Below are 15,182 nucleotides of genomic sequence, written 5' to 3' on the forward strand. Positions count from 1 at the left end.
TCCCAAACACCATTAACTCATTTATGTGAATGTGTCAATGATAAATCATAAACATTAGCAGGGATGCTTTCGGTTAATTTTCCCAACCGGCACTCATTAACCGAATATCAGCAGGTCAGATTAATAATAAATGATTTAATAAAAAATGTACTGACGTGTCTATTTTGTGTCTGACACATCCCATATTGCGTTTTAAAATACTGATTTATTTTATCATGCGAATAACAGCATACATTTAAACAACAGAACATCTTCACGCACCTGCAGTGTTTACAACAGCATAGAAGTATAAACTAAATAAAAATAATAAAATAAACAGGCCTGCCCTGGATATTTTCACTCGAATTAAAAATTTAGATTACAAAACTAAAACAATGGCTGATCCTTTTTGACTGGCTGTTTAGAATAGAATAAGAATAGGTTGTTTTTTTTAGTCATGTTTTTTTTCCGTCAAATAAAAATAGCAGGCTACCTCAAATCAATCGCTCCATTAAAAATATGCATGTAATTAATGCTCCGCTGTAATTATTACATCACATTCAAACCTGTCAACAGTAATAATATGTTTAATATGTGATTATTAAAGTTTATGTCTTGAGCTTCTGATTTTACCTTAGAGCCTCTGTTCTTTCCTTTTACTCCATCACACCTTGGTTCATGCGCACGCATCATTTTTTTATTGATTTATTTTACAATTATAAAAAAATGCAATAATAAAATACAGTGTTGTTAATTCTGTTGAATTTGTTTTTTTCCCCATAAAAAAACACTATAAAAAGTACTGAAAAGAGAACCGTTAAAGTACTGAACTGATAAGTGGCATTGATTAAAGTACTATTAAAACCTTAACAATACCCATACCTCAAGTGGTTTTAAACTTTTCCGAATTCCTCTCTTCTGGTGAATACAAAAAAAGATATTCAGAAAAATTATGAAAAAATGCAGCCGTTGGCATTCATTATAGGAACATAAAATAGTTAGTTGCTGTTTTTTTTAACATTCTTCTGTATATCTTCCTTTGTGTTCAGCAGAAGAAACTCGAACAGCTTTGGCAGTGGACGATGAGTAAATGATGACAATTTTCATTTTTAGATGAACTTTAGCTCTAACGAACCTGCACTTGAACTGAGTTTTTTGGTTTGTTTCTAGTTCAAATATCTTACATAAAATAAATACATGAAACAATTCAGAATTAAATGGGTTTCTCCTTAAAACAAGGCAAATAATCTGCCACTGGTGTAAGCAAAAATAATCTTGTTTTTAGGTTTGGTTTTAAAGGAGAATCTCACTTAATTTTGACTTGTTTTTCTGAAAACTTTTTTGTCTGTCTAGAAAATGCTCCTTGATTTATGAATTTTTAGATATTTAGTAACAAAACATTTGTTCAGTGTGAATGGATTACTTAAGCATGTAATTAGATGGAATGAATTTTTGCTCATTTTTGCAGATATTTGCATTGTAGTTATACTGCATTTTTGAAAAATCTTGCTTAACACAGGTGTTGTGAGCAGAGAGTATAGTTTGTGACAGGAATGCTCAAATAAACAGTTTGCTGTGTTGAAATACTACAGCACTCCAACAACAACATTTAAAGTGGATGTAACAAAGATTGATTCAATGCTACCAGTTGGAAACCCCCCCTAAAAACTACACTCAACAGAACACAGTGCTTTTTTTATTACTATATGAAAATCGTGCACACTTTAGTCAGATGCTATTAATTACAGGGAAAGCTCACCCAAAAATTAGAACATTATTTGTTATAGTTACATTGTTCTTTTTCTGTTGAACATACGGGAATATACAGTGAGTGTTGGATACGGCAGCCATTGAGTTTCATATTTTTGTTCCTGCTATGTCAAAGGCTGCTGGTTTCTGATTTTCTTCAAAAAAATCTTGTTTTGTGTTCAGCAAAATAAATAATTTCATAAAAGTTTCAAACCACTTCAGGGTGAGAAAACGGTGGCATCAATTTTATTTTGGGGTGAGCCGTCCTTTTAAGGGGGTTGTATGCCTGCCATTGCGTTAAATTCACCATACCCCACCAATTTTCATTTAAGTTTGTTTTTTGTAATTATGAGTTACAGTTTAATCCCTAAATGGCAACATGACAGAGATGCTGTGTTCGTGTTTAGTTTATTTGTACTATAATCCTGCACTCTAAACTTTTGCACCGTAAAAAAATGCTGGGTTCCACACAATCAATTAAGAAATGAAGTTCACTTTTTAGATTTTACAAATTTAAGTGGATTAAACATAAAACAATAAAGTTGCCACCAAAAAAACCCTTAAGAATTGTTGTTTCAGCTCATTTCAATTAGGTAGTTTGAACAAACAGCAAATGTCTTTTTTTTAGGAGTAGTACAAAAAGAGAACATATACTTTATTAAATATATGTATTCATAATCAGTTAAATATAAGTTAATAATTTTCTCTTTTTAAATTGCAAACTCTATATCGGCAGATGACTTTGATCAGATAAGGGCTATAAAACCTAGTGCATTTCAGTAAAAAATGTAACTTAAAAAAGGCAAAATCTGCAGCTAAATGTTAAATGCATAATACAAAAAACATACACATTTACATACACAGTCACACATTAGTATTTGATCAACTAATTGGCCATAGTGTATGAATGGGGGAGTGTGTGGGTGTTTTTCAGTGTTGTACTCCGTACTGGGTTGCAATAGAAAGAGTATCTGCTATGTAAAAAAAAAAAAAAACATTGCCAGAGTAATTGGCGATTCATTCTGCTGTGGTGACCCCTGATAAAGCAGAGAAAAGCCATAAGAAAGTGACTGAGTAAAAACAAAAACATTAAACAAGCACTTTAGCATCGGTAGTTTGTTCATATTTACTCAAAATTGAATCGAGCACGTTTGTAATTCGTCAACAAAAAACCTGGCCATGTGCACTGTTGTGATTTTGTTTGTCTGAAGCCCAGAGATTTTAACGAGGAGACATTCCACTCTTTGTTGTGAAGTGTTGCTGGAAGCAAATATGGATCATATTATTTTGCCCATGGGAATCTGGTGACATGCTCAAAAGAAAAAAAAAAAAGAAACATGGACTTCAGATACGTGTTCACGCGAGCATTCGTGATGAGTGTTCGTGATGAGTGTTCAAAAATACACCACAGCCCACTTTCAGTGGCGTAACATTTTCAAACAGCAGTATGAATCAGCCGCTGTGCTGCCGGGGAGGATGTCCACATTTAGACCAGCAAACATGAAGAGGCTTCCCTCGCTCGCCGCCGTCTCTGATTCAGCACTAAATGAAAGTCTTCCCCACACCGTGACATCACCTGCATACATTAGCAGCTCGCCTCGGGAAAGTGGGTCCTGCTGGACTCAAAGTCATGCTGAAAGTGCTTGAACATGTCAGAGGAGATTTTGAGTCACTTTTTTGTGTCTGTATGTGAGCTGGACAGTGCCACACTCTTTGAACAGGTCCGACCTGGACAGGAAGTTGACCTGTGACTTTATATTATACTGTACATTATTTTTGTGGTCAGAGCCTACTGTCCTAATTAAATAATTAAAAATCAAGGCATGATCACATTTTATTTTGGTAAAAAAAACACAATCTAGAGGCCTTTGCCTTTTATATAAGCCACTTATGATACCAATTGATCAACTAGAAGTCAAGTTATTATTTGCTGTTTCTAAAACTTGGATAGGCAACAAGACTTTTTTCGGTGAGTGTATGTTTACTCATTGTGTAGAATCTGCATTGTTTCTCTTTACTTTCTTGTATGCCTGTTTTTTTGTAGAGTGCATGCACCAGTATGTTAAAACCCAGAAGACTAATTCGCCACTGGTTCCCTTAAAGTTTTCGTTTGGGTTTTTCAATTCATAAGAGTGAGATCTCTCTTTGGCCATAACGTGTTTGTCTCCTTTTCTTCCTGTGTCTGTGTGTTTGTTTCAAGTGATTGACTGACTATTGCTTCACTGGGAACAGCAGTGCAAAGATTTTTTCTTTCCTTTCCACAGTTTTGTGCATATATATATATATATATATATATATATATATATATATATATATATATATATATATATATAAATATATATATATATATATAAATATATATATATATATATATATATATATATATATATATATAAATATAAATATATATATATATATATATATATATATATATATATATATATATATATATAAATATAAATATATATATATATATATATATATATATATATATAAATATAAATATATATATATATATAAATATAAATATATATATATATATATATATAAATATATATATATATATATATATAAATATAAATATATATATATATATATATATATATATATATATATATATATATATGTATAAATATATATATATATATATATATATATATATATATATATATATATATATATAAATATATATATATATATATATATATATATATATATATATATATATATATATATATATGTATAAATATATATATATATATATATATATATATATATATATATATATATATATATATATATATATATATATATATATATATATATATATATATATATGTATGTATTTCAAAAGTTTGGGGTAAGTAGGATTTTTAAATGTTTTAAAATATGCGTCTCCTGCTCACCGAGGCTGCATTTATTTAATCAAAAATGCTGTACAATATGTAAAATTAATGAATTATTTTTTAATTAAATAATTTATTCCAGTGAATTTAATGATGAATTTTCAGCTTCATTACTCCAGTCTTTAGAGTCACATGATCCTTCAGAAATCAATGTAATATTAATAATAATAATAATTATAACTATTACTATTGGTAATATTAATGTAATAGTAATAAAAGCAATAATAATTGGAGTAATAATTTCATTTGAATTCACATACAATAAGAAAGCAGTTATTTAACGTTTTTATAAATATTTACCAATACATTTGTTAAATGCTTCTTTAACGAACATAATCATACTCTTTAAAAAAAAAAACATGAATAAAAAAAAAAAAAGAAACTAACTGCAAACTTTTGACCAGTAGTTTGTATATATATAAATGACTTCTTATTTTTAATTCCATGGTGGAAACAAGCCTCTAGAACTCTCTTCTCTGTTAGAAGTAAAATAAGACATTTTGAAAAATGTTTTTTTTCATCCATAGAAGAACAGTCAGTGGGGTCCAATATTGCTTGAGATTAAAAAGGTTGTTTTTAATTAATCAAAATGTGTTCTACAATACATAAGCGTGGCAAATTTTGTCATATTATTATAATCCCAGGTATCTAAAGTAACACCACCGAAATATGTTTTTTTAAAGCTAATTTTATGTTTTTGAATAAAAAAAAAAAACACTTCCATTTAAATACATTGTTATGTGTTTTATTCATGTAATGGCACAACAAATTTTTTTAGCAGCCACTTCTTCATTGTCTCTTCAGAAATCAGTCTGATTTGCTTGATATTTTTTTATAATTATCAATTTTACTGTAAATTTGCGGTTATGCTTAAAATCTTTGTGGTAATCATTGTTACAATATCCATTGATTACAGTTCAGAAGAACAGCATGTCTCATAATAAAGAGAATTATTTAATATTTATAAAATATTTCATATTTTATCAGTTTGATGCATCCTCACTAAATTAAAAATCTTTACATGAACATTTGTTATGTAGATGCAACAACCTGGTATCATTTATAGAAGAGCTAAAGGTGTGAAAATCATAAGTTTACAAGCACTTCCAAAGTTTGAAGGAAACTAACTGTTACTCATTTTGACAGAGAATATCATGACAAAACGTGATGCTCGAGGAGCTGCAGAGGCAGTTGGCTATGAGAGCAGCAAGCATAACTTCAGGTGATTCACTGGCGATGATCAGTGTCTGGTGGAGCAGGTAGAGCAATTTGGAGAAAGAGCAAGGGATCCCGCCTACCATCAGGAGTACAGCGTCACTCACTGCGGCCTGCCTGACTCATACACACAAGCGTAGTAGAGTGAGGACTCTCCTGCCAAAACTCACTCTCTCACACGCATGCACGCACTAACTCCTTACAGCCTCTTGCATCATCAGACTCGCAGTTATGACACCATAGACAACACCAGCACTAAATACTACAGGAGCGAGGCTTTTTAAATCAACTTTTGAGATTTTTATTCTTCATTACAGATCTGTTTTTCTTTACTGCTGAGAAGGAAAACTGCAGTTATTTTTAAGAACGTTACTTTTAAAAGTAATGAATGACTTAAAGTAACTAACTTATCTTTTTAAGTAAATTACATTTCTTTTGGATTAATTTTCATCTGGGCTGTGATTGTATGTTTACAATAAAAATATATATAATATACACTCACCGGCCACTTTATTAGGTACACCTTACTAGTCCCGGGTTTGACCCCCCTTTGCTGTCAGAACTGCTTTAATCCTTTATGGCATAGATTCAACAAGGTACTGGAAATATTTCTCAGTGATTTTGGTCCATATTTACATGATAGCATGAAGCAGTTGCTGCAGATTTGATGGCTGCACATCCATGATGTCAATCGCCCGTTCCACTACATCACAAAGGTGCTCTATTGGATTGAGATATGATGACTGCGGAGGTCATTTGAGTACAGTGAACTCATTGTCATGTTCAAGAAACCAGTCTGAGATGATTCACACTTTATTACATTATCCTGCTGAAAGTAGCCATCAGAAGATTGGTACACTGTGGCCATGAAAGGATGGACATGTTCAGCAACAATACTCAGGTAGGCTGTGGCATTGACATGATGCTCAATTGGTAGTAATGGACCCAAAGTGTGCCAAGAAAATATCCCCCACAACATTACACCACCACTACCAGCCTGAATCGTTGATACAAAGCAGGAAGGATCCATGCTTTCATGTCGATGCCAAATTCTGACCCTACCATCTGAATGTCATGGCAGAAATCGAGACTCATCAGACCAGGCTATGTTTTTTTAATCTTCTATTGTCCAATTTTGGTGAGCCTGTGCAAATTATAGCTTCAATTCCCTGTTCTTAGCTGTCAGGAGTGGCATCCAGTGTGGTCTTCTGCTGCTGTAGTCCATCTGCCTCATGGTTGGATGTGTTGTGCACTCAGAGATGCTCCTCTGCATACTTTGGTTGTAATGAATGGACCTCTGGCATCAACAAGGCATTTGCACCCACAGAACTGCCGCTCACTGGATATTTTCTCTTTTTCAGACCATTGCCTGTAAACCCTAGAGATGGCTGTGTGTGAAAATCCCAGTAGATCAGCAGTTTCTGAAATACTCAGACCAGCCTGTCTGGCACCAACAACCATGCCACATTCAAAGTCACTTAAATCACCCTTTTTCCCGATTCTGATGCTCGGTTTGAACTGCAGCAGTTTGTCTTGACCATATTTACATGCCTAAATGCATTCAGTTGCTGCCATGTGATTGGCTGATTAGAAATTTGCGTTAACAGGCAGTTGGACAGGTGTACCTAATAAAGTGGCTGGTGAGTGTATACAGTATATTTTGATCAAATGAAAAGCCTTTTCACAACAAAAGCAACAAGTTAAGTGAATAAACCTCAGGATGAAAAAAAAAATGTAATGTTCTGTCTGTACAGTTGAGGTGCAGCTCAAACAAACCTGCCTGTCTGCATTAGATGAAAAATATGATGCGTGGAAAGATTGTTTTCTGTAATGAAAATTCTTGGCTATATTTTAAAGATCTGAGCACATGGTGTGATGGTCTGCATGGCACAGATGCACTTCAGGTGTGTTTGAATCCACTTTAGCTATTTTAAGGATGAGGTAAATGATCAGCGAACCCGGTGCATGGTCTAAAATAGTTCTTATTCTTTTAATGTGTTTAGGGCATACCATGCATTAAACCAACCACTCTCATCTCCCATTCCCTTTAAGAGCAAGTTGTGGTTGCGGCATGGCAAATTTGTTATTTACATTGCATACTATGTAAGTTGGAAAATTTTATTCTTTACTAGCAGGATAAATCATCTGATTGTGTGTGAAGTTACAGCATGAGAGCAGACTTCTAGAGATCTTCAGAAAAAGACTAATTCCTCCAAAGCCTCCTAAGGTGAAGAGGGCATTGGAGGAGGTAGCAGTTTTTATATTTATATAGACAATAATAACCTTTTCAGTTTGAATCTGCATGTTGCTGTGCATCCCTGTGTGTGTAAAACAATGTGTTCACAGGTTTTGGATCACTAATGCACTCTTCGAAGGTCCCGTGAAGTGCTTTAAAATATGCATATTTTTTTTGTTGATGCTTGATGCAATCTCAAAAGACGTTAAGAGGTTGGGAAATTGAATAGCTCATCCCCTTTAAAAAAAAAAAAAAACAGCCAGTAGTGTTTTGTTTTATCATAGCTTTACCAGTGAGAGAGGTTGAGCTCAAGTGCATCAAGTGAAAAGCAAATAAGAAGTGTCTTTAAGGGGGCGGGGCATGTCCAGTACTAGAGTGCACTTAATTGGTTATGATGTGATGAGAAACTACTATGAGGTGACGTGAGTAAAACCATTGGTCCATTTAGGTGGAAGTGACAAACTACAAGCTTTACATGTTTATATATCAGTCAAACTTTGTCACTATTTGGGGGCACACTAGCTTATTGATATCTTAAAAACAAATAATACTGTTACACCTAAAAAACTTTATTTTAACTTTATTGGACCTTCAAATAACCAGAATATATCTTTACACATTGCTGAAATATACTGAAATAGACTGCGCCATTGACCAAGTTAAACCTGGCCAATTTCGCACCCTTTTTCAGTGACCGTAAAATAGTATACCTCCTTTTTAAACCAGCATGCCCATTTGCCACAAATAGCCTCAAATGCATTTGCTATTTAAACAACCTGCTTCAGGATGTGAAAAGGATTCTTGTGTGGGGCTGAAAACCTGTTTTTATGCAAGTTAGTTAAGTAATCTTCACATTTAAAGGGCTACGAAATCCCCTTGTTTCAGCAGGGTATTTTCACACCTCTAGTTTGGAAAAAGTCAGGAAAGTGGGCGTGTCCAGCTCTGTTTAGGTGGGAGTGTAAGAGGAGGGAAAGGGGGAAGGTTTTGCATCAAAAATTGGGAGTTTCCGTTTGGGCACGCGCTGAGTCAAAACAAACACAGACGCAGGGGAGAAAGACAGTGACTGCATTTACATGGACATCAGTAATCAAATTATTTGCCAAATTATTAATTTGTGGACTTTAACTGTTTGGCACTTTCATTCAGAAACGTTTCATGCAAGCCCCCCGTGACAAACGAGATATTGTATTCGAGCAACTGCTGGAAGAGTGTAGTTTTATTGGAATGTTTGATACTGCATGGCGAATGGGGGAAAAAAACCTTCGCATTTCTCTGTAACTTAGATGCACTCGGTAGGTAGCGTCAGAAAGCCGTGCGTGTATAGACTATCCTGTCACAAAATGCGGCGAAAATCCTGCATGATGGTAATAGTTTGATTGCGGTGTTTACAGGTTTACACTCAGAGAGCTGCATTTACAGTGCATTTTTCAGTCCATAATATTGTAATAATATTAACGTACTGGAAACTTAAGTTTTAGTAACAAAATAGTTTTGACTAAGGTATGTCTTTAAGCACTGAAAGAGTACTGCTGATGATACAAACTAACTTTGCCACTGAATAAACAAACAAAGACCACTGATCGCTTACCAAATCTGTAGAGACAGGACAATCAACACCAACTGGAGCTGTGTCTTTTTTAAAAGGAGACGAGCAGCAAATCGGAATTTCACCATTTCCAGATGCGAAAATCCCTCAAGTAAAAATGTTCCTTACGAACGTATTTCTGTCGCATGCACTGTAATCCACATGTGAGTCCTGCTGCGCTCTCATAGCGGAGAAAGGAAAACAAAACCTTCGTTGCAGCACATTTATAAAAGCAACACTGACGACCCATGTCTCCAAACAATATTTGTTCTTCCACTTCTTTTGGCAACACAACGTGGCATCTCTCTGCCGTCTGAACAACAGTCAAACAGGTTAAAACAGTCTTCGAAGCTATCATGCACAATAATGAAGTTGCGTGTAATTCACAATAGAGCGCGCTGATTAGTTTGAACAAAGTCTTTCTCATGAATTAATGCAGTACACTAAGAGACGTCACAATGTACTCATCGGTACAGAAAGCCACTCTCCACACTGGAATACACGCAGGGATTTAATTTGAAGTAGCTTTAAAAGTTAGTTTCAAACCGGAAGAACGAATTTGCTGGAAATGACGCAAAAACAACCAATTTTCACTTTTTTTGTGAAATATATGTGTCCTAATAGTGTTTATAGCAGTGTGGAACACAGATATGAATGTCAACAGCTCAAAAAATGAGTTTTGGTGTTTTGTGACCTTTTAAGCTAGAACTCTACAGTGGGTATTGCATTTACACAACATGCATAACACATCTGAACGTTCTATTTCAATAGAGATTTCAATATCAATTCTGACTGTCAGTATATCTAACAGTCAATAAATGGCAAAACAAAGGAACTGAGAATTGGTCTTAGAAATGAAAAAGCAATTCATTACTTTTCTTAGTTACTTGAATAAAGTAATCCGAGTATGTAACTTAAGCTACCTGTAATGCACTAACCACAACACTTACTCTGTTTAAAGTTATTGAAAAAATGAGATGTGCATTTGTAAAATAGGTTTTCTCTTCGTCAGGAATTGAAAACACGTGAGAATGCGCAGATGATGAAGCCTGTCTTACTCATTCCCAGAGTCCCTCTGTGTGTCATCTATAGAGAGAGGCAGGCAGTAGGATGTGTGATGACACCACCTTATGGGCACCTTTCAGAAATAGCAAACTCACCACACAGGCTTACACATGCTGCCCAGGCGAACATGTGGCAATGCTAAGAATACGCATTTTTAAGAGTTGAGAATCATCTACTGGAGTGTTGTGTTCTTTTCTAAGTGATAACAAGTCCAGGAATAAATGCAGCGATGCCAGTGGGAGGATGCAGGATTGCCCGTATGGTGAGCCCACGAGCACATCAGCAAGAAACTTTGTGAGTTTTTTATGCTTTTACATTTGATTCTAGAAGCAAATCTGTTTAATTATAAAGATATTGTCACCAGTAAATACAAAGAACTCAGCCAAAGGGATAGGTCTCACAATTGTGTGCCTCTCTCTCTCTCTCTCTCTCTCTCTCTCTCTCTCAAAAAACAAAACAAAAAACATGGTACTTGGTAATTAATGAAATGCAAGTCAATGGCTACTGCCACTTTGAGAGTGAGTTGGTCAAAATATTATACATGCAGGCCAAACCAAACTGTTTACCTTGGCTCTAGACGATACATTTAGGTCTTATGAAGGGGAATGAAGGTTTATGCAAGAAACTCAACCTTATGAACAATATCATTAGCTCTAATCCATAACTTCAATAATTAGGAGTAACGTTTGTTCAAACTAATCAGGATTTTAAGCCTTTTCATTTTTGGATGAACAAGTTCACATAATTGAATGAACCGATGAACCAACACAGATCTTCAACTTACAATGACTAGTCTCTAAAGCAGTGTTTCTCAACCACGTTCCTGTAGGACCACCAACACTGCATGTTTTGGATTTCTCCTTTGGCTGTCATACTCAGTACAGGTCTTTCGCTCTCTGCTAATGAGTGGATGATCTGAATCAGGTGTGTTTGGTTAAGAAGACGTAGAAATTGTGCAGAGCTGGTGGTCCTTTAGGAACGTGGTTGAGAAACACTGCTCTAAATAAACCAATACACTGGCATATGTTATTCTATGATTCCTATTTTTGCCTCGATCATCGCTACAGTTAATCCAACAGAGATTAAAGGACTCAGACTGTAGAACTGATATGAATGAAGCACTTGATTCAAGGGGATGAATTGATTAATTAATATTTGTATGGTTTCTAATAGTCTATGTATAAACCAAGCTTGTAGTTTATTGACTTTATAACAGTCTTTCAGACTTTTTTATGAGTATGTGCTTTAATAACATAATATAGTTATATGGTGTAAAAACATGCAGGTGATTCAGTTATTTAAAGCAGAATGAACTTTAAAAAATGACTTCCATATTTGCCATAATATTTACTGACTTCACTATTAAATAATGTTTGGTTTCTAGCCTAATCATGTGGTTTCAGAAGAAAGTATTGTTAAAATGTCACAGGCATATTTATTATTATTTTTTCTTTCCAAACACCGGCTGGCATATATTATATGAATCACCATGGTTTCAATAGTATTTGTTCAGGTTCAGCTGCAGTGTTTCTCAACCACGTTCCTGGAGGACAACCAGCTCTGCACATTTTCCATATCTGCGTCCCAAATGGCACACTATACTCTATGCACTTACACACTTAACAGCATTGTATATGTATGTATTGTAGCCCCAAATGGAACACTAATGTTTTTTTGGAACATTCAAACCATTTCCCAGATGACGTTTGATGGTTGCCATATTAGTGAAATAAATGACCAAACTACCTAATCGTACCTGCCATGAGTATAACCGCATTCACCATCGGGAGTTTTGATTTCACAATCCAAAATAAATATAGTTATCTAACATGTGCGCCCGATAGCTCCGCCCCTTCCACTACTTGAGCAAAGCAGTGGCCGTAGAGTGCGTGAAGTGTCCAACATTTCACTTTTATTTTTAACGGCTGAATAAGTGCATCATCCCAGTATCTAAAGTGCACTTTAAGAACCCACTACTTACACTATTTATACTATAAAATGGCGTAGAATAGTACATAAGTATGCAATTTGGGACGCATCTACTGTCTCCTTATTCAAACACTCCTGATTCAGATAATCAGCTCATTAGCACCGACTGAAAGACCTGTAATAAGTGTGACAGTCAAAAGAGGCATCCAAAGCATGTAGTGTTGGTGGACCTCCAGGAACATGATTGAGAAGCACTGTTCAACTGCATCCTAAAAGGTAAGTAAAAAAAAAACTGCAGTTTTTTTTTTTCAGTTTTGGATGAACTATTACATTATAATTGTATTAACACAAAAGTCAAAATGTCTTTTTTATGTTCCACAGAAAACAAAATGTCATTCAGTCATGCAGGAACTACATGAAGGTGAGTCAATGATGACTTTTATATTTATATTTATTTAATTTTTGGGAGAACTGTCACTTTAAGCTGTTAATCATCATTTGATTGAGTCATTTTATGATGAATTCAAAAATAAATATTTGTCCACAATATCCTTTTAAAAATAAGACAACATCTTGAGAGGATTAGTCATGACATGTACATCTTATTTTAAACATCAAAACTTTTTTGACCAAATGTGACAGTAAGGAAATTCATAATAATTACTATTTAATGTAGTAAGTATTCATTCAACATATTCTGTTCATCCATAAAATTCAGAAAAAAGTATCATGATCCCATAAAAATAGCGCTGTCTCCTCACAGCAAGAACGTCGCTGGTTCAATCCCTGGCTGGACCACGCATTCTGTGTAAAGTTTAAATGTTCTCCCCGTGTTGGCGTGGGTTTTCTCCGGGTGCTCCAGTTTTCCCCACAAGTCTGAAGACATGCGCTATAGGTGAATTGGGTAAGCTAAATTGCCCGTAGTGTATTTATTTATGTCCTGGTCCTCTATGCTGGGGGTTGAGCATTGGGTTAACGACCCACCTAATAAAAAAATTATATTACGAAACACCAACATGGTGCAGCTAAATATCATTGGAGTATTTCTTGAGCTCCAAATCTGCATATTAGCTCTTTACCTAGCATTGAAACCACATTGGTTGACCATTTGTTCATAATAGGTTAAAAGTGATGTTCTTTGCTCTTTCAACCAAAGAAAAGAGTCAAAAATGTGTTTTTCTTAGAGTGGAAATTAAAAGGTTAGAATGATTTCTGAAGGATCATATGACACTGAAGATTGAAGAAATACCTGCTTAATATTAAGATTTCCCATCAGGGGAATAAATCATAATTTAAAACAGTTTGTTTTCAATTGTTATATTACACAACTTTACAGTTTGTATGCGTTTTGATCAAATAAATGCAGGTTTGGCTTTTTTAAAACAGTATAGAACTTTTACAGACCTCACACTTTTGCATATTTAAAATGTATGTAGTTAAAAAGCATTTATATATAACCATTATAGCCTTAAATTCTTAAATTGTTACGTACAGGCATGATGAAAGATTCTAAAGCTGGAGTTCAGGAAGGACAGAGTTCAGGAAGGCTAGAGTGACTCTGTGAGTATTCCATGTTCCCAGGAGCCAAGGAATGAAAGGTGAGATGCGCTCCAGCATGTATGGACCAGCATGCATCTGTCTGACATACACGCGTCGTGGCCGAATATCAGCCCACGTTGGTCTCTGGAGGTGCATGGTCTGAACTGCACAAACATCTGGAGGAGCGCTGAGGTATGTCTGTTCTGCACTCGGGAACATTCCTGTGTTTAGCTGCATCACCTACGGGGCTTTTATTTACTTGAAGTGTTCTGTCCAGATTTTAAACTTGTGAGATAATCGTTCTGAACTCATTGGAAATGTTGGGGAATGTGCGCATTATAACCACAAGAGGGAGTCAAGTGAAGTCACTGCCATGCATCACTATGATGTGAAAAGCTAGATATAGCTTTTATTTCAGCATAAATAATATACTGTTTTTAAAAATGTGTATTTTAAATCGACGAATCTCTCTTAGAAATGCCTGTCCTGAATGAATGAATGATTGATTATGAAATATAGCAGTTGATGCTTTTTAATGCTCATTTAAACTGGAGGAAGCCCCTCACTTCACTCTCTTCTCCTTCTCCTTTATAAAAGTGCATCCGTCTGCTGTGTGCACGCCTAACCGAGCATGAATGAGTGTGTTTACATGTGTGTTATGCACACAGATAGCCATGATAATCACGTTGACCCCTCGACTTTTTCCTCCCCAGGAGATTATTCCACCACACGGTTCTCCAGCCTGCACAACAGGTGCCGAAGGATTGATGGCTGGAGAGATGAATGATCGGTGGAAAAAAAGGAGAGAGAGAGAGAGAGGGTGCGTAAGAGCAACTTAGATTCTCCGGAGGAAAAAAAAAATGGTACACGTTACTGGAGGAGTCACTGAAGAGAGAGCGAGCGAGAGGGAGGGAGGGAGAGATGAAAAAGTCAGTGAGTCAGTAGTGAGAAAGATTGTAATAAAGTGAGAGGGAGGGAT

General features: G+C 35.1%; 1 long non-coding RNA gene across 1 annotated transcript; it reads left to right on the plus strand.

Moving 5' to 3' along the window:
- Positions 1 to 7,448: 7,448 nt before the first annotated feature.
- Positions 7,449 to 15,053, plus strand: LOC141378049 (uncharacterized). The gene is made up of 4 exons (XR_012391489.1): positions 7,449 to 11,029; positions 13,046 to 13,085; positions 14,246 to 14,395; positions 14,917 to 15,053. It is a non-coding gene; the product is annotated as an uncharacterized lncRNA (long non-coding RNA).
- The last annotated feature ends 129 nt before the right edge of the window (positions 15,054 to 15,182 follow it).

Source organism: Danio rerio, chromosome 2, assembly GCF_049306965.1.
Source record: "Danio rerio strain Tuebingen ecotype United States chromosome 2, GRCz12tu, whole genome shotgun sequence".
In the NCBI taxonomy this organism is placed as follows: Eukaryota; Metazoa; Chordata; class Actinopteri; order Cypriniformes; family Danionidae; genus Danio; species Danio rerio.